The sequence below is a fragment of the Mustelus asterias genome, chromosome 13 (assembly GCF_964213995.1).
Source record: "Mustelus asterias chromosome 13, sMusAst1.hap1.1, whole genome shotgun sequence".
Taxonomy (NCBI): Eukaryota; Metazoa; Chordata; class Chondrichthyes; order Carcharhiniformes; family Triakidae; genus Mustelus; species Mustelus asterias.
Genome location: NC_135813.1, coordinates 51,957,371 through 51,976,731, shown reverse-complemented (window position 1 = coordinate 51,976,731; position 19,361 = coordinate 51,957,371). Strand labels below are relative to the sequence as shown.

General features: G+C 48.2%; 1 protein-coding gene across 2 annotated transcripts in view; it reads left to right on the top strand.

Moving 5' to 3' along the window:
• The window catches only part of mmp11a (matrix metallopeptidase 11a), a 193,644-nt gene that overhangs the window by 133,206 nt on the left and 41,077 nt on the right, over positions 1 to 19,361 (top strand). The gene's annotated exons all lie outside the window — the stretch shown is intronic.

The following is a 19,361-nucleotide window of genomic DNA, read 5'->3' as shown; positions in this document are numbered from 1 at the left end:
ACCCGGAGGAAACCCACGCAGACACGAGGAGAATGTGCAAACTCCACACAGACAGTTTCCCGAGCCGGGAATCGAACCCGGGACCCTGGAGCTGTGAAGCAGCAGTGCTAACCACTGTGCTACCGTGCCGCCCCTTTGGATGGGACCCAAAGCAGTAGGGAGACAGAAGAGAAGGTTGAGGACAGCACAGAAGTTAAAGAGAGCACATTAAGTAGTAAAGGCAGTGTCAGTAATCCTAGTACCAGACAGATCAGGCAAAAGCAGAGCAGAGAGCAAGGGAAGTCCAGATTAAACTGCATTTATTTCAATGCAAGAGGCCTGATGGGCAAAGCAGATGAACTCAGAGCATGGATGGGTACGTGGGACTGGGATATTATAGCAATTACTGAAACACGGCTAAGGGAGGGAGAGGACTGGCAGCTCAATGTTCCAGGGTACAGATGCTATAGGAAAGATAGAACAGGAGGTAAGAGAGGAGGGGGAGTTGCACTTTTGATTAGGGAAAACATCACGGCAGTACTGAGGGGGGGATATATCCGAGTGTTCGGCCACTGAGTCTATATGGGTAGAACTGAGAAACAAGAAGGGGGAAATCACTTTGATAGGGTTGTACTATAGGCCCCCAAATAGTCAGTGGGAAATTGAGAAGCAAGTATGTAAGGAGATTATAGATAGCTCCAAGAAAAATAGGGTGGTAATAGTAGGGGATTTTAACTTTCCCAACATTGACTGGGACAGCCATAGTATTAGAGGGTTGGATGGAGAGAAATTTGTTGAGTGTATTCAGGAGGAATTTCTCATTCAGTATGTGGATGGCCCGACTAGAGAGGGGGCAAAACTTGACCTCCTCCTGGGAAATAAGGAAGGGCAGGTGACAGAAGTGTTAGTGAGGGATCACTTTGGGACCAGTGACCATAATTCCGTTAGTTTTAAGATAGCTATGGAGAATGATAGGTCTGGCCTGATGCGTGATTAATCCACTCGGGAGGCTAGGACGTACCCGGGAATAAAGGCTTTTATTCGCAACAAGAATAGAGCATACTGCTTAACAATACTATCCCAGACTAAGGGCCACTAGGAAGTAGCAGTGACCTTTATACTCCTATAAGAAGGCGGAGCCAAACGGAGTGTACCTCAGAACAATGCTAACAGGTGGAACACCCCAACCCTAACCCCAACAGTAACAAGAGTAACATATGTACAAGTACCCATAGTGGTAACCATCTATGGTTCACCACATTCACCCCTCCTTTAAAAACAAAGGCCGGTGGGGTAAGGAGACAATACGAGCTGTCCATATGTTCACAAGTTCAGTCGTATCGGAGGTCCGCACTGTCTCTGCGACCTCCGCAGCACTGGCTCCAGTGCCGGTTCTGGTGTCCGTGGTGTCCCTCTCTCCGAGGTGGTCTCCAGTTCCTCCCGCACCTGTGGACCTCGAGGTGGCGACAATCTCCTGGACTCAGGCAAGCTGTACACAGGAGTAAGAGGATTAAGTGGAGGTCCCGATGCTGCCCGCGCCATGTCAGGAGGGGAGAGAATGGGCAAAGGAATCCTAACCAGGAGTGACGGGGGTTTCCAGGTCCCCTGCAGGCGCCAGATCTCTGATAGAGACCGTGTCCTCTCGCCCGTCAGGATATGCCACATAGGCATATTGAGGGTTGGCCTGGAGGAGATGGACCTGTTCAACCAAAGGGTCGGACTTGCAGGCCCTAACATGCCGCCGCAGGAGGACAGGTCCTGAGTATGTCAGCCAAGACGGCAGTGAGGTCCCAGAGGAAGACTTCCTGGGGAAGGTAAACATCCACTCATGAAGGTAAACATCAACGCTCATCCGCGTTGGTTGCCGTACACAGGAGGGACCGGATTGAATGGAGCGCATCAGAAAGTACCTCTTGCCAACGAGAGACTGGAAGACCCCTAGACCTTAACGCCAGTAAGACAGCCTTCCAGACTGTAGCGTTTTCTCTCTCGACCTGCCCGTTACCCCTGGGGTTGTAACTCGTAGTCCTACTTGAGGTAATTCCTTTAGAGAACAGGTATTGCCTCAAGTCGTCGCTCATAAACGACGAACCCCTATCACTGTGGATATAACTGGGGTAGCCGAACAGGGTAAAAAGACTCCGCAGGGCTTTGATGACCGTGGCAGAGGACATGTCAGAACAGGGGATGGCAAAAGGGAATCGGGAGTACTCGTCAACCACGTTGAGGAAATACACATTCCGATCTGTCGAAGGAAAGGGGCCCGTGAAGTCGACACTCAGTCGTTCAAAAGGGCGAGTGGCCTTAATGAGGTGTGCCCTGTCAGGCCGGTAGAAGTGCGGCTTGCACTCTGCACATACCTGGCAGCTTCGAGTTATCGACCTGACATCTTCTATGGAGTAGGGCAGATTCCGGGCCCTTACAAAATGGAAGAGCCGCGTGATCCCCGGATGGCAGAGATCATTGTAGAGGGCCTGTAGCCGGTCCTCCTGCACACTGGCACATGTTCCACGCGACAGGGCATCTGAGGGCTCATTGAGCTTCCCCGGACGGTACAGGATATCATAGTTGTAGGTGGAGAGTTCGATTCTCCACCTCAAGATTTTATCATTCTTAATTTTTCCCCTTAACGTGTTGTTGAACATAAAGGCCACGGACCGCTGGTCCGTGAGCAGGGTAAATCGTTTGCCAGCCAAATAATGGTGCCAATGCCGTACGGCCTCCACAATGGCCTGAGCCTCTTTTTCCACAGAGGAGTGCCGAATTTCAGGGCCTTGGAGGGTGCGAGAGAAAAAGGCGACGGGCCTGCCCGCCTGGTTAAGTATGGCGGCCAGGGCGAAATCAGATGCATCACTCTCCACCTGAAAGGGGATGGACTCATCGACAGCGTGCATCGTGACTTTTGCGATGTCGGCTTTTATCCCTTCAAAGGTGAGGCGAGCCTCTGCTGTCAGGGGAAAAGAGGGAGACTTTATGAGCGGACGGGCTTTGTCCGCGTAATTGGGAACCCACTGTGCATAGTACGAGAAGAAGCCTAAGCATCTTCTCAGTGCTTTGATGCTAGTGAGTAGGGGAAGTTCAAGGAGGGGACGCACACGGTCTGGATCGGGGCCGATGACCCCCTTTTCCACCACGTATCCGAGGATTGCTAGGCGGTGCTTGCTAAATACGCACTTCTCCCTGTTATAGGTCAGGTTCAGGAGAGACGCAGTGCGTAAAAACTTCTGAAGGTTGGCGTCGTGGTCCTGCTGGTCATGGCCGCAGATAGTGACGTTGTCCAGGTACGGGAAGGTAGCCCGTAGCCCGTTTTGGTCCACCATTCGGTCCATCTCATGCTGAAAGACCGATACCCCATTAGTGACGCCGAAAGGGACTCTTAAAAAGTGGTAGAGACGGCCATCCGCCTCAAAGGCTGTGTATTTTCGGTCCTCTGGGCGAATGGGGAGCTGGTGGTAGGCTGACTTCAAGTCGATGGTGGAGAACACCCGGTACTGTGCCTGAACCAGAGGGGCACCAATATCCTGGGAGGGAAATTTGCTACAGCTCTTCGGGGGGGTTTAAACTAATTTGTCAGGGGGATGGGAAAAGGAGTTGTAGTCCGGAGGTCAGTGAGTGTAGTGAGGTACTGGGAAGGGTATCATGGTCAAAGGTGGGTACCAGCAGACAAGAAGGTGGGTTGAAGTGTGTCTACTTCAATGCAAGGAGCATCCGAAAGAAGGTAGGTGAACTTGGGGCGTGGATTGGCACTTGGGACTACGATGTTGTGGCCATTACGGAGACATGGGTAGAACAAGGACAGGAATGGTTGTTGGAAGTTCCGGGGTATAGATGTTTCAGTAAGTGTAGGGTAGCTGGTAAAAGAGATGGAGGAGTGGCACTGTTAATCAAGGAGAGTGTAACGGCTACAGAAAGGCATTTCGAAGGGGATCTGCCTACAGAGGTAATATGGGCTGAGGTTAGGAATAGGAAAGGAGTGGTCACGTTATTAGGAGTTTACTATAGGCCCCCAAATAGTAATAGAGATGTGGAGCAAGAAATTGCTAAGCAGATGATGGATAGGTGTGGGGGTCACAGGGTAGTTGTCATGGGGGACTTTAACTTTCCAAATATTGATTGGAGCCTTTATAGGTCGAATAGTTCGGGGCAGTTTTTGTGCAGTGTGCGCAGGAGGGGTTCCTGACACAATATGTGGATAAGCCGACAAGAGGTGGGGCCACATTGGATTTGGTAATGGGAAATGAACCGGGCCAAGTGTTGGATTTGGTTGTGGGAGAGCACTTTGGAGATAGTGACCACAATTCGGTGTCTTTTGTTATTGCAATGGAGAGGGAGAGGGCCATGCGGCAGGGCATAGTTTACAATTGGGGGAGAGGTAATTATGATGCAATCAGGCGGGAATTAGGAATCATAGGATGGGAACAAAAATTGTCAGGGAAAGGCACTAATGAAAAGTGGAACTTTTTCAAGGAACAAGTACTGCGTGTCCTTGATAGGTATGTCCCTGCCAGGCAGAGAGGAAATGGCCGAGTGAGGGAACCATGGTTCACAAAAGAGGTGGAATGTCTTGTCAAGAGGAAGAAGGCAGCATATGTAAGGCTGAGAAAACAAGGTTCAGTTGGCTCGATGGAGGGTTACAAGTTAGCAAGAAATGAGCTGAAAAAGGGGCTTAGGAGAGCTAGGAGGGGGCATGAGAAGTCCTTGGTGGGTCGGATCAAGGAAAACCCCAAGGCTTTTTACTCTTATGTGAGGAATAAAAGAATGACCAGGGTGAGGTTGGGGCCGGTCAAGGACAGCAGTGTGAATTTGTGCATGGAGTCAGAAGGGATAGGCGAGGTGATGAATGAATACTTTTCTTCGGTGTTCACCAAGGAGAGGGGCCATGTTTTTGAGGAAGAGAGGGTGTCACAGGCTGATAGGCTGGAGGAAGTAGATGTTCGGAGGGAAGATGTACTAGCAATTTTGAATAAACTGAAAGTTGATAAGTCCCCTGGGCCTGATGAAATATATCCTAGGAGTCTTTGGGAGGCAAGGGATGAAATAGCAGAGCCTTTGGCATTGATCTTTCCGTCCTCACTGTCCACGGGGGTGGTGCCAGAGGACTGGAGAGTGGCGAATGTGGTTCCTCTGTTTAAGAAAGGGAATAGAAATGACCCTGGTAATTATAGGCCGGTTAGTCTTACTTCGGTGGTCGGAAAGTTGATGGAAAAGGTCCTCAGGGATAGGATACGACCATTTAGAAAAATGCAGCTTAATCCGAGATAGTCAGCACGGATTTGTGAAGGGCAAGTTTTGCCTCACAAATTTGATAGAATTTTTTGAGGAGGTAACTAAGTATGTAGATGAAGGTAGTGCAGGTGATGTCATATACATGGATTTTAGTAAGGCGTTTGATAAAGTCCCCCATGGTTGGCTTATGAAGAAAGTAAGGATGTGTGGGATAGAGGGAAGTTTGGCCGATTGGATAGGTAACTGGCTGTCTAACAGAAGACAGAGGGCGGTGGTGGATGGAAAATTTTCGGACTGGAAACAGGTTACCAGCGGAGTGCCACAGGGATCAGTGCTTGGTCCTCTGCTATTTGTCATTTTTATAAATGACTTGGAGGAGGGAGCTGAAGGGTGGATCAGTAAATTTGCTGATGACACCAAGATTGGTGGAGTAGTGGATGAGGTGGGCTGCAAAGAGATATAGATAGGATGCAGAGCTGGGCTGAAAAATGGCAAATGGAGTTTAACCCTGACAAATGCGAGGTGATTCATTTTGGTAGGACAAATTTAAATGTGGATTACAGGGTCAAAGGTAGGGTTCTGAAGAATGTGGAGGAACAGAGAGATCTTGGGGTTCATATCCATAGATCTCTGAAGGTTGCCACCCAAGTGGATAGAGCCGTGAAGAAGGGCAAGGCTGGTAGAAGTAGGGAACCCTGGATGGCTCGGGATATTGAGGCCCTGGTCAAGAAGAAGAAGTGGTAACTAGGGGGCATAACTATAGGGTTCATGGTGGGAGATATAGGAAGAATGTCCGAGGTAGGTTTTTTACTCAGAGAGTAGTTGGGGTGTGGAATGGACTCACTGCAGTGATAGTGGAGTCAGAAACTTTAGGAACATTTAAGAAGCTATTAGATAGGCACATGGAGTACTTCGGGATGATAGGGAGGAAATAGCTTGATCTGGGTTTCAGACAAAGCTCGGCACAACAACGTGGGCTGAAGGGCCTGTTCTGTGCTGTACTGTTCTATGTTCTATGTTCTAATCTGGTAGACCATGTCAGATATGCGCGGGAGAGGCTACGCGTCCAGCTGCGTGTACCTATTAATGGTCTGACTATAGTCTATGACCATCCGGGGCTTGTCTCCAGTCTTGACCACCACGACTTGTGCTCTCCATGGGCTAGTGCGAGGTTGAATGACCCCTTCCCTGAGGAGCCGCTGAACCTCAGATCGAATAAAGATCCGATCCTCAGCGCTGTAATGCCTGCTCTTAGTCGCGATGGGCTTGCAGCCTGGCACGAGATTTTCAAATAGGGAAGGCGGGGTAATTTTGAGTGTCGAGAGACTGCATGTGGAGCGCGCTGGACAATTTGGAGGCTGCTGTTCTCCCACTGAAAGTGGAGGGAGTGGCCCATCGTACTGCAGGGTCACACTCTTCAGGTGGACCATAAAGTCTAGCCCCAGGAGTACCGGAGCGCAAAGGTGCGGTAACACAAGGCGCCTGAAGTTCTCGTAAACTGTGCCCCGCACCGTTAAGGTTACCACACAGCTCCCAAGAACGATAACAGATCGGGACCTCGACGCCATGGAGATTGTCTGCCTGACAGTTTGTACACGGAGAGCGCACCGTTTCACTGTATCCGGATGGATGAAACTCTCCATGCTCCCGCTGTCAAACAAGCAATGTGTCAGGCGCCCGTTTACCTCTATGTCCATCATGGACTTGTCAAGTCTGTGAGGCTTGACCTGGTCCAGGATGATTGACGCCACTGTTGGACCGAGTGTAACTGCAGGCAGCTGAGATAGTCGACGACGAGGACCCCTGCTGGTCTTCTGCGGCCGGTGTCGACCAAAATGGCTGCGCCCACGAATCGCACGTGGTCGATGGTGTTGAAAACGGCGGCACCCGCAGGTCGCACGTGGCTTGCATCGTCGTCATCAGAAATGGCGGCGCCCGTGAATCGCACGTGGTTGAAGACATCGACGAGGCCGGAGACGAGGAGATGGATCCTGGGGAGTCACACGCAGCACTGCTAGGCTTGGAAGGGGTCTTTGCTCGGCACACTTTTGCATAGTGCCCTTTCTTCCCACAGGCGGAGCAAAACACCATCCTGGCCAGACATCTCTGACGAGGGTGCTTCGCCAATCCACAGAAATAGCACCGTGGGCCTCCTGGAGCTGCCGCAGCCGTCAGGTCTGAAGTTGAGAGCATTATCACGCAGTTCTGAGGAGCCGCCGGGTACAGTTGAGGCGGTGGCTGTACTTGCCACGCTGTTCCCACGTGGTCGGTGGGTTAGGTTTCAAGACTTCTGGAGGCCGTTTCCATCGCATCGGCCAATTCTACCATCTTAGCCAGGTCCAAGTTACCCTGCTCTAGCAGCCGCAGGCGAATATAGGATGAGCCGATTCCCGCCACGAACGCATCTCGGATCAGATCGTTGGTGTATTGAGTAGCCGACACCTCCTTGCAATTGCAGGCTCTGGCTAACTGTTGAAGTTCGCGCAGGTACTGTCCCGTCGTTTCGCCGGGCTGCCGCTGTCGAGTGGCTAATAGGTGACAAGCATGAATTTCGTTCGGCGGTTTATGGTACAGCTTCTTGAGTAATTCGATGGCCTCTTTGTAATCTTGGGAATCACGGATTGTTGCATACACAGTGTTGCTCACCCTTGCGTGGAGGACCCACAATCTGTCGGCGTCGGTCTGGACTGCTGTCGAGGCGTCGATGTAATCCTGGAAACACTTCAACCAATGGTCGAAAGTGTTCGACGCTCCCGCAGCACGCGGATCCAAGGTTAGCCGATCGGGTTTCAGCATCTGCTCCATTTTCTTTTTCTCTCCGAACAAAATTTCGGTATTTTGTTGCGAATAAAATTGATGCGCGATTAATCCACTTGGGAGGCTAGGACGTACCCGGGAATAAAGGCTTTTATTCGCAACAAGAATAGAGCATACTGCTTAACAATACTATCCCAGACTAAGGGCCACTAGGAAGTAGCAGTGACCTTTATACTCCTATAAGAAGGCGGAGCCAAACGGAGTGTACCACAGAACAATGCTAACAGGTGGAACACCCCAACCCTAACCCCAACAGTATCAAGAGTAACATATAGAACATAGAACATAGAACATAGAACATTACAGCACAGAACAGGCCCTTCGGCCCACGATGTTGTGCCGACCTTCATCTGAAACCAAGATCAAGCTATCCCACTCCCTACCATCCTGGTGTGCTCCATGTGCCTATCCAATAACCGCTTAAATGTTCCTAAAGTGTCTGACTCCACCATCACTGCAGGCAGTCCATTCCACACCCCAACCACTCTCTGCGTGAAGAACCTACCTCTGATATCCTTCCTATATCTCCCACCATGAACCCTATAGTTATGCCCCCTTGTAATAGCTCCATCCACCCGAGGAAATAGTCTTTGAACGTTCACTCGACCTATCCCCTTCATCATTTTATAAACCTCTATTAAGTCTCCCCTCAATCTCAATATGTACAAGTACCCATAGTGGTAACCATCTATGGTTCACCACATGGCCTAGTAGTGAAAATTCTAAATTGGGGCAAGGCCAATTTTGATGGTATCAGACAGGAACTTTCAACAGCTAATTGGGGGAGTCTGTGGGAAGGCAAAGGGATGTCTGGTAAGTGGGAGGCTTTCAAAAGTGTGTTAAGCAGGGTTCAGGGTAAGCACATTCCTCTTAGATTGAAGGGCAAGGCTGGTAGAAGTAGGGAACCCTGGATGGCTCGGGATATTGAGGCCCTGGTCAAGAAGAAGAAGGAGGCACATGACATGCATAGGCAGCTGGGATCAAGTGAATCCCTTGAAGAGTATATGGGGTGTAGGAGTAGAGTTAAGAGAGAAATCAGGAGAGCAAAAAGGGGACACGAGATTGTTTTGGCAGATAAGGTCAAGGAGAATCCAAAGAGCTTCTACAAATACATAAAGGGCCTAACTACATAAAGAGTAACTAGGAAGAGAGTAGGGCCTCTTAAGGATCAGCAAGGTCATCTATGTGCGGGTCCACAAGAGATGGGTGAGATCCTAAGTGAATATTTCTCATCAGTGTTGAGAAAAGCGTAGATGCCAGCGAACTTGGGGAAATAAATAGTGATGTCTTGAGGAGTGTATATATTACAGAGAAGGCGGTGCTGCAAGTCTTAAAGCGCATCAAGGTAGATAAATCCTCGCGACATGATGAAGTGTATATCTCAGGACATTGTGGGAGGCTGGGGAGGAAATTGCAGGTCCCTTAGCAGAGATATTTGAATCATTGATAGTCACAGGTGAGGTGCCTGAAGATTGGAGGGTGGCAAATGTTGTGCCTTTGTTTAAAAAGGGCTGTAGGGAAATGCCTGGGAACTACAGGCCAGTGAGCCTCACATCTATGGTGGGTAAGTTGTTGGAAGGTATTTTGAGAAACAGGCTCAACAGGCATTTAGAGACTCAAGGACTGATTAGGGACAGTCAGCATGGCTTTGTGAGTGGAAAATCATGTCTCAAATTTGATTGAGTTTTTTGAAGGGATAACCAAGAAGGTAAATGAGGGCAGCGCAGTTGATGTTGTCTACATGGACTTTAGCAAGGCCTTTGACAAGGTACCACATGGTAAGTTATTGCATAAGGTTAAATCTCACGGGATCCAGGGTGAGGTATCTAAATGGATACAAAATTGGCTTCTTGCCAGAAGACAGATTGTGGTTGTAGAGGGTTGTTTTTTAAACTGGAGGCCTGTGACCAGCGGTGTGCCTCAGGGATCAGTGCTGGGTCCACTGTTATTTGTCATTTATATTAATGATTTGGATGAGAATATAGGAGGAGCATGGTTAGTAAGTTTGCAGATGACACCAAGATTGGTGGCATAGTGGACAATGAAGGTTATCTCGGATTTCAACGGGATCTTGATCAATTGGGCCAGTGGGCTAATGAATGGCAGATGGAGTTTAATTTAGATAAATGCGAGGTGATGCATTTTGGTAGATCGAACCATAGCAGGACTTACTCAGTTAATGGTAGGGCGTTGGAGAGAGTTACAGAACAAAAGGATCAAGGGGTACATGTTCATAACTCCTTAAAAGTGGAGTCACAGGTGGACAGAGTGGTGAAGAAGGCATTCAGCATGCTTGGTTTCATTGATCAGAACATTGAATACAGGAGTAGGGATGTGTTGTTGAAGTTGTACAAGACATTGGTAAGGCCACACTTGGAATACTGTGTGCAATTCTGGTCACCCTATTATAGAAAGGATATTATTAAACTAGAAAGAGTGCAGAAAAGATTTACTAGGATGCTACTGGAACTTGATGGATTGAGTTATAAGGAGAAAGTGGATAGACTGGGACTTTTTTCTCTGGAGCATAGGAGGCTGAGGGGTGATCTTATAGAGGTCTATAAAATAATGAGGGGCACAGATCAGCTAAATAGTCAATATCTTTTCCCAAAGGTAGGGGAGTCTAAAACTAGAGGTCATAAGTTTAAGTGAGAGGGAGAGATACAAAAGTGTCCAGAGGGGCAATCTTTTTCACACAGAAGTTTTCAGACAAAGCTCGGCACAACATCGTGGGCCGAAGGGCCTGTTCTGTGCTGTACTGTTCTATGTTATGTAGAAGTTGGTGAGTGTCTGGAACAAGCTGCCAGAGGTAGTAATAGAGTTGTCTTTTAAAAAGCATTTAGACAGTTACATGGGTAAGATGGGTATGGAGGGATATGGGCCAACTGCGGGCAATTGGTTCTAGCTTCGGGGTTTAAAAAAAAGGGCGGCATGGTCAAGTTGGGCCGAAAGGCCTGTTTCCATGCTGTAAACCTCTATGACTCTAAAACTCTATGAGATCATTGAAGGTGGCAGGACAGGTGGAGAGAGCAGTTAATAAAGAATATATTATTCTGGGCTTTATTAATAGGGTCATGGAGTACAGGAGCAAGGAGATTGTGCTGAACTTATACCAGACACTAGTTAGACCTCAGCTGGAATATTGTGTACAGTTCTGGGTGCCACACTGTAGGGAGGATGTGAACACCTAGGAGAGAGTGCAGAATAGGTTTATAAGAATTCTTCCAGGGATGAGAAACCTCAGTTATGAGGATAGATTGGAGAGGTTGAGACTGTTCTCCTTGGAGAGAAGAAGGTTAAAGGAGATTCAATAGAGATTGTTCAAAATCATGAGGGGGACAGAATAGATAGGGCGAAACTGCTCCCACTTGTAAAAGGACAAAGAACGAGAGGGTACAGATTTAAAGTGATTTGCAAAAGAAGCAAATGTGACGTGAGAAAAAACTTTTCCACCCATCGAGTGGTTGGGGTCTGGAATGCGCTGCCTGGAAGTGTGGTGGAGGCAGGTTCAACCGAGGCATTGAAGAGAGTATTAGCTGATTATTTAAATGGAAACAATGTGCAAGGATACAAGGAACGAGCAGGGGAATGGCACTAAGTCATGATGTTCATTTGTACAGCTGATACAGACACGATGGGCTGAATGGCCTCTTTCTGCACCGTAACAATTCTGTGATTGATTTAATTTGAGCCACCCCTCAGGTTGCCATCCTCCTGACAAGCAAGTTTAAACCCTCCCCTAGTACAGCAATTCTGTCTGTGAGGATATTCATCTCAGTCTTTTTCAGGTTTAACCCATCCAATCTTGTACAAGGTTTCACCTGGCCCAAAATCAGTCCCAATGCCTCAGAAATCTAAAGCCCTCCCTCCCACTCCATTTCTCCAGCTGCATGTTCAATCGATCAATTGTCATATTCCAATGCTCACTGGCACATGGCACTAGGAATAATCCTGAGATCCGGCTCTTTCTGAGGTCACATACCAACTGACTCAAGAACAGCTTCTTCCTTGCAACCATCAGACTCTTGAATGGACCTACCTGATATTAAGTCGATCTTTCTCTACACCCTAGCTATGACTGTAACACTACATTCTGCACTCACTCCTTTCCTTCTCTATGAACGGTATGCTTTGTCTGTATAACGTGCAGGAAACAATACTTTTCACAATACATGTGACAATAAATCAAATCAAATCAAATCTGCCTTCAAAACCTCAATCCTTTTCCTACCTACACTCTCACACCTCACTCTCCCCCAAAAGATTGTTCTGCAGCTGCTCTGTGACATCCTTGACCCTCACACCAGCGAGGCAACATACCAACCTGATGTCGCTGCAGAAACGTCTGTTTGCTCCTCTAACTATGGAATCCCCAACCACTATAGTACTTCCACTCTTCCTCCTCCCCTCCTGTGCAGCTGAGCCACCCATGGTGCCATGAACTTGATGTTATTTTGGGATTTGTGTTGAATTCACTGCCACTTTTCTTTGAGGAAATCCCACCATGAAGAGGTTCTGTTCTCCCTTCTGACAGGATTTGTCTCTGTCTCTTCCATCCTGTTCTCCCAGCTTTCCTTCTCGTGTTTGATTAGATATCTACCAAAATTTACATTTCCTTTCTCACTTATTCCATGTGGATTGGAGCTGAAATTCCACTTCTCATGTTTGGGTTCCAACCAGGATTACGGGCATCTCGAGATGTTCAACATTCCTCAAACTGTTGTTGTGGTCACACCCTGAGATCCACACTTCATACCATGTAACACATGTACCTCTCTCTGCAGAAGCACGCACTCACTCTCTGCCAAAGCTACCCTGCTCCAATGTTTAATTTCACCCTCCGTATTGTCTGATGCTTTAATAAAAAAATCTTTTATCTTCTTTTCAGGTGTGAAGGGTGCATCACTGACTCATGGGCACCAACACCCCTTGGAACCTTCTTCCCCCTCACTTCCCTTGACCCCATCCCTTCTTCTGATCTCACCTTGATATATACTCACCATAACCTCCACACCTCCACTCTCTGACTCTGAATGATCTGTCCTTAGCGAAGGCCTCTTCTTCACTCCCTTATTCCCCACTCTCAACTTTTCTTCACTCATCTCCACATCCATTCTCATTCCTTTTGTTTATTTGTGGGACATGGGTGTCGCTGGCTGGGCCAGTATTTGTTGCCCATCCCTAGATGCCCTTGAACTGAGTGGCTTGCTAGGCCATTTCAGAGGCACTTGAGAGTCAACCACATTGCTGTGCCTCTGGAGTCACATGTGGGCCAGACCAGATAAGGACGGCAGATTTCCTTCCCTAAAGGACATTATTGAACCGTTGGGCTTTTCCAACAATTGAAAATAGTTTCATGGTCATCAGTAGATTATCAATTTCAGATTTTTTTATTGAATTCAAATTCCACCATCGGCCATGGCAGGATTCGAACCCAGGTCCCCAGAACATTTGCTGAGTTTCTGGATTAATGGCCTCGTGATAATAGCACAAGGCGATTGTCTAGCTCCTTGTCCTGATCAGTGGACCCTATCACCCAGCTCCAAGATTCTCCTCTCTAGTGTTCTCTCTCAACCTGGATCCCTCTGATCTTGACATTGGCTGCCTCCATATCTCTGCTCCCCTCACTTACTCTAACGCATCTCCTTCTGAATTTGCCGCCATTCTGTTGACATCATTATCAAGCTTGCTGACAAGGATGATGCTGTTGCTGTCTGATATACTGACCTAAATCTAGCAAAGACTGAGTGCCAACGCTCTGACACTTCCTCCTACCTTCCCATGGACCATGACCCCCACCATCAAGCCACGGTTTCCAGGACTGTCACTGACCTCATAGTCTCTGCAAATCTTCCTGCCACCTCCCAGGCACCCCTCCACTTCTTTCTCCTTCCCAAAATGTACAAACAAGGCTGTCCTGGTAGACCCTGCTTCTTGCTGCACTAAACTGGCTTCTTCGTAACTCAACTGGATTATTTTCTTCTCTTGTGCAGTCTTTCCCCTCTGAGGCCTGTAATTCTTCCAATATCTTCCATCACTTTAGCAGTTTTCGATTTTCTGCCTGTCTTTCTTCCCCAATGATGTCTTAGGCAGAAAGGGCGAGTAGGGGTGAGTTTGAATTCATTTTTGCACTTTCTACCTGGTACTGGCAAGGTATCTGAGGGGATGGGTGTGCAGGCAGTGCAATGTTCCTCTTGCACTATGTTTGAGGTGAGGGACGACGACAGTGTCCCTACTGATTACACCTGTGGGAAGTGCACCCATCTGCAGCTCCTCCAAAACCGTGTTAGGGAACTGGAGCTGGAGTTGGATGAACTTAGGATCATCAGGGACGCAGAGATGGCCATAGACACAAGCTTTAGGAATACAGTTACTCCGAGGATTGAAAACAGATGGGTGACGGTGAGAGGGGCTGGGAGGAAGCAGTCCGTGCAGGGATCCCCGGTGGTCGTTCCCCTTAGCAACAAGTATTCCGCTTTGGATACGGTTGAGGGGGATGACATACCAGTGGGGAGCCGCAGTGAGAGGATCTCCAGCACTGTGTCTGTCTCTGTGGCTCGGGAGGGAAAGGGGGAGAGCGGGAGGGCGATAGTTATTGGGGACTCGTTAGTTAGAGGGATAGATAGGAGGTTCTGTGGCAGCAAAAGAGACTCACGGATGGTATGTTGCCTACCGGATGCCAAGGTCCGTGATGTCTCAGACCGTGTTTTCCAGATTCTGAAGGGGGAGGGGAAACAGTCACAAGTCGTGGTACACATTGGTACACATGACATAGGTAAGAGAAGGGACGGGGATTTAAAGCAGGAATTTCTGGAGCTGGGCTGGAAGCTGAGAGCCAAGACGAAACATGTGGTCATCTCTGGTACGTTGCCGGTACCACGTGATAGCGAGTTGAGGAACAGGGAGAGAGTGCAGTTAAATATGTGGTTGCAGGGATGGTGTAGGAGGGAGGGTTTCAGATACGTGGATAATTGGAACACGTTCTGGGGAAGGTGGGACCTGTACAAACAGGACGGGGTGCACCTGAACCAGAGGGGCACCAATATCCTCGGAGGGAAATTTGTTACGGCTCTTCAGGGGGGTTTAAACTAATTTGTCAGGGGACTGGGAAAGGGAGTTGTAGTCCAGAAGTCAGTGAGGGTGGTGAGGCATTGGGGAAGGTATCAGGGTCAAGGGTGGGTACTGGTAGACAGGAAGGTGGGTTGAAGTGTGTCTACTTCAATGCAAGGAGCATCCGGAACAAGGTAGATGAACTTGGGGCGTGGATTGGTACTTGGGACTACGATGTTGTGGCCATTACGGAGACGTGGGTAGAACAAGGACAGGAATGGTTGTTGGACGTTCCGGGGTATAGATGTTTCACTAAGTGTAGGGAAGCTGGTAAAAGAGGTGGAGGAGTGGCATTGTTAATCAAGGATAGTTTAACGGCTGCGGAAAGGCACTTCGTGGGGGATCTGCACACTGAGGTAATATGGGCTGAAGTTAGAAATAGGAAAGGAGCGGTCACGTTGCTAGGAGTTTACTATAGGCCCCCAAATAGTAATAGAGATGTGGAGGAAGAAATTGCTAAGCAGATTATGGATATGTGTGGAGGTCACAGGGTAGTTGTCATGGGGGACTTTAACTTTCCAAATATTGATTGGAACCTTTGTAGGTCAAATAGTTTGGATGGGGCAGTTTTTGTGCAGTGTGTGCGGGAGGGTTTCCTGACACAATATGTGGATGGGCCGACTAGAGGTGAGGCCACATTGGATTTGGTACTGGGAAATGAACCGGGCCAAGTGTTAGATTTGGTTGTGGGAAAGCAATTTGGAGATAGTGACCACAATTCGGTGTCTTTTGTTATTGCAATGGAGAGGGATAGGGCCGTACGGCAGGGCAAGGTTTACAATTGGGGGAGGGGTAATTATGATGCGATTAGGCAAGAATTAGGGGGCATAAGTTGGGAACAGAAACTGTCAGAGAAAGGAACTAATGAAAAGTGGAATTTTTTCAAGGAACAAATACTGGATGTCCTTGATAGGTATGTTCCTGTCAGGCAGGGAGGAAATGGCCGAGTGAGGGAACCATGGTTCACAAAAGAGGTGGAATGTCTTGTGAAAAGGAAGAGGGAAGCTTATGTAGGGATGAGGAAACAAGGTTCAGATGGCTCGATTGAGGGTTACAAGTTAGCAAGGAATGAGCTGAAAAAGGGGCTTAGGAGAGCTAGGAGGGGACATGAGAAGTCCTTGGCGGGTCGGATCAAGGAAAACCCCAAGGCTTTTTACTCTTATGTGAGGAATAAAAGAATGACCAGGGTGAGGTTAGGGCCGGTCAAGGACAGTAGTGGGAGCTTGTGTATGGAGTCAGTAGAGATAGGCGAGGTGATGAATGAATACTTTTCTTCAGTGTTCACCAAGGAGAGGGGCCATGTTTTTGAGGAAGAGAAGGTGTTACAGGCTAATAGGCTGGAGGAAATAGATGTTCGGAGGGAGGATGTCTTGGCAGTTTTGAATAAACTGAAGGTCGATAAGTCCCCTGGGCCTGATGAAATGTATCCTAGGATTCTTTGGGAGGCAAGGGATGAGATTGCAGAGCCTTTGGCGTTGATCTTTGGGTCCTCGCTGTCCACGGGGATGGTGCCAGAGGACTGGAGAATGGCGAATGTTGTTCCTCTGTTTAAGAAAGGGAATAGAAATGACCCTGGTAATTATAGACCGGTTAGTCTTACTTCGGTGGTTGGTAAATTGATGGAAAGGGTCCTTAGGGATGGGATTTACGACCATTTAGAAAGATGCGGATTAATCCGAGATAGTCAGCACGGATTCGTGAAGGGCAAGTCGTGCCTCACAAATTTGATAGAATTTTTTGAGGAGGTAACTAAGTGTGTTGATGAAGGTAGGGCAGTTGATGTCATATACATGGATTTTAGTAAGGCGTTTGATAAGGTCCCCCATGGTCGGCTTATGATGAAAGTGAGGAGGTGTGGGATAGAGGGAAAGTTGGCCGATTGGATAGGCAACTGGCTGTCTGACCGAAGACAGAGGGTGGTGGTCGATGGAAAATTTTCGGATTGGAGGCAGGTTGCTAGCGGTGTGCCGCAGGGATCAGTGCTTGGTCCTCTGCTCTTTGTGATTTTTATTAATGACTTAGAGGAGGGGGCTGAAGGGTGGATCAGTAAATTTGCTGATGACACCAAGATTGGTGGAGTAGTGGATGAGGTGGAGGGCTGTTGTAGGCTGCAAAGAGACATAGATAGGATGCAAAGCTGGGCTGAAAAATGGCAAATGGAGTTTAACCCTGATAAATGTGAGGTGATTCATTTTGGTAGGACAAATTTAAATGTGGATTACAGGGTCAAAGGTAGGGTTCTGAAGACTGTGGAGGAACAGAGAGATCTTGGGGTCCATATCCACAGATCTCTAAAGGTTGCCACTCAAGTGGATAGAGCTGTGAAGAAGGCCTGTAGTGTGTTAGCTTTTATTAACAGGGGGTTGGAGTTTAAGAGCCGTGGGGTTATGCTGCAACTGTACAGGACCTTGGTGAGACCACATTTGGAATATTGTGTGCAGTTCTGGTCACCTCACTATAGGAAGAATGTGGAAGCGCTGGAAGGAGTGCAGAGGAGATTTACCAGGATGCTGCCTGGTTTGGAGGGTAGGTCATATGAGGAAAGGTTGAGGGAGCTAGGGCTATTCTCTCTGGAGCGGAGGAGGCTGAGGGGAGACTTAATAGAGGTGTATAAAATGATGAAGGGGATAGATCGAGTGAACGTTCAAAGACTATTTCCTCGGGTGGATGGAGCTATTACAAGGGGGCATAACTATAGGGTTCGTGGTGGGAGATACAGGAAGGATATCAGAGGTAGGTTCTTTACGCAGAGAGTGGTTGGGGTGTGGAATGGACTGCCTGCAGTGATAGTGGAGTCAGACACTTTAGAAACATTTAAGCGGTTATTGGATAGGCACATGGAGCACACCAGGATGATAGGGAGTGGGATAGCTTGATCTTGGTTTCAGATAAAGCTCGGCACAACATCGTGGGCCGAAGGGCCTGTTCTGTGCTGTACTGTTCTATGTTCTATGTCCAATCGCTCTGCCCCTCCATCTGCTGCCAGGACAGTATGAGGGTTTCTGCTTCTTCCTGAACGAGCGTAGCCAGCCCCATCAATCTATCACCATTATATCTGCACCCATTCCCACTCTTAAGCTGAAGTGGAAGATTTGATTGGCCTGAATTTCACGCTTGTGAAGTTGTAGAATCTGCTGCTGGACGAGATCACGTTTTCAACACAATTCTGCACTGGGTGACCAAATAAAACTTGCCCAGCGTGAAACAGTTCCTTCGTCGGGCCTGACATTGTATCGGGCATGGGATTGAGTCAGGCACTGGGTCCAGTGGGAAGGCAGTTCCCTTCACCTCCTTCCAAGATACAAAAAGTAATGAAGAAGCATTTCTCTTTAAAATCTTTAAAACTCTATTGGGCCTCAACTAGAATATTGTGTCCAATTTGGTGGCACAGTGGTTAGCACTGCTGCCTCACAGCGCTAGGGACTCAGGTTCAATTCCCAGCTTGGGGAAGTTTGCACGTTCTCCTCATCACTGCATGAGTTTCCTCCGGGTGCTCCGGTTTCCTCTGACAGTTCGAAAGACGTGTTGGTTAGGTGTATTGGCCATGCTAAATTCTCCGTCAGTGTACCCGAACAGGCACCGGAGTGTGGTGACTAGGGGATTTTCACAGTAACTTCATTGCAATGTAAATGTGAGCCTACTTGTGACAATAATAAATAAACTTTAAAACTTCAAACTTTAATTCTGGTCACCACAATTTAGGAAGGATGTGAGGGTCTTTGAGACGGTACACAGGAGATTGACCAGAATGGTTCCAGGGATGGAGGGATTTTAGTTACAAGGTTAATTTGGAGAAGCTGGGGTTGTTCCCCTTGGAGCAAAGGACATTGAGGGGAGATTTGATTAAGGTGTAGAAGATCATGACAGGTTTAGAAAAGGTAGTCAAAGAAAAGCTGTTCCCATTGGCTGATGGTACAGAGACTGGGGGACACAGGTTTCAGATTCTGGGCAAGCAATCTGGGGACAAATGAGAGAGAAATTCTTTGACACAGGGAGTGCTATTGACTGCCACACAGAACTGGCTGCTCATGGGGTTGGTGCAAGCAGAGACCACCGATCATTTCAAAAGGAAATTGGATGGGAAATTGAGGGAAATAAATCTGCAGGGCTACCAGGACAAGGCTACCGGGACAAGGCTACCGGGACAGGGCTACCCATATAGGGCTACCGGGAAAGTGCTACCCGTATAGGGCTACCGGGACAGGGCTACCCGTATAGGGCTATTGGGA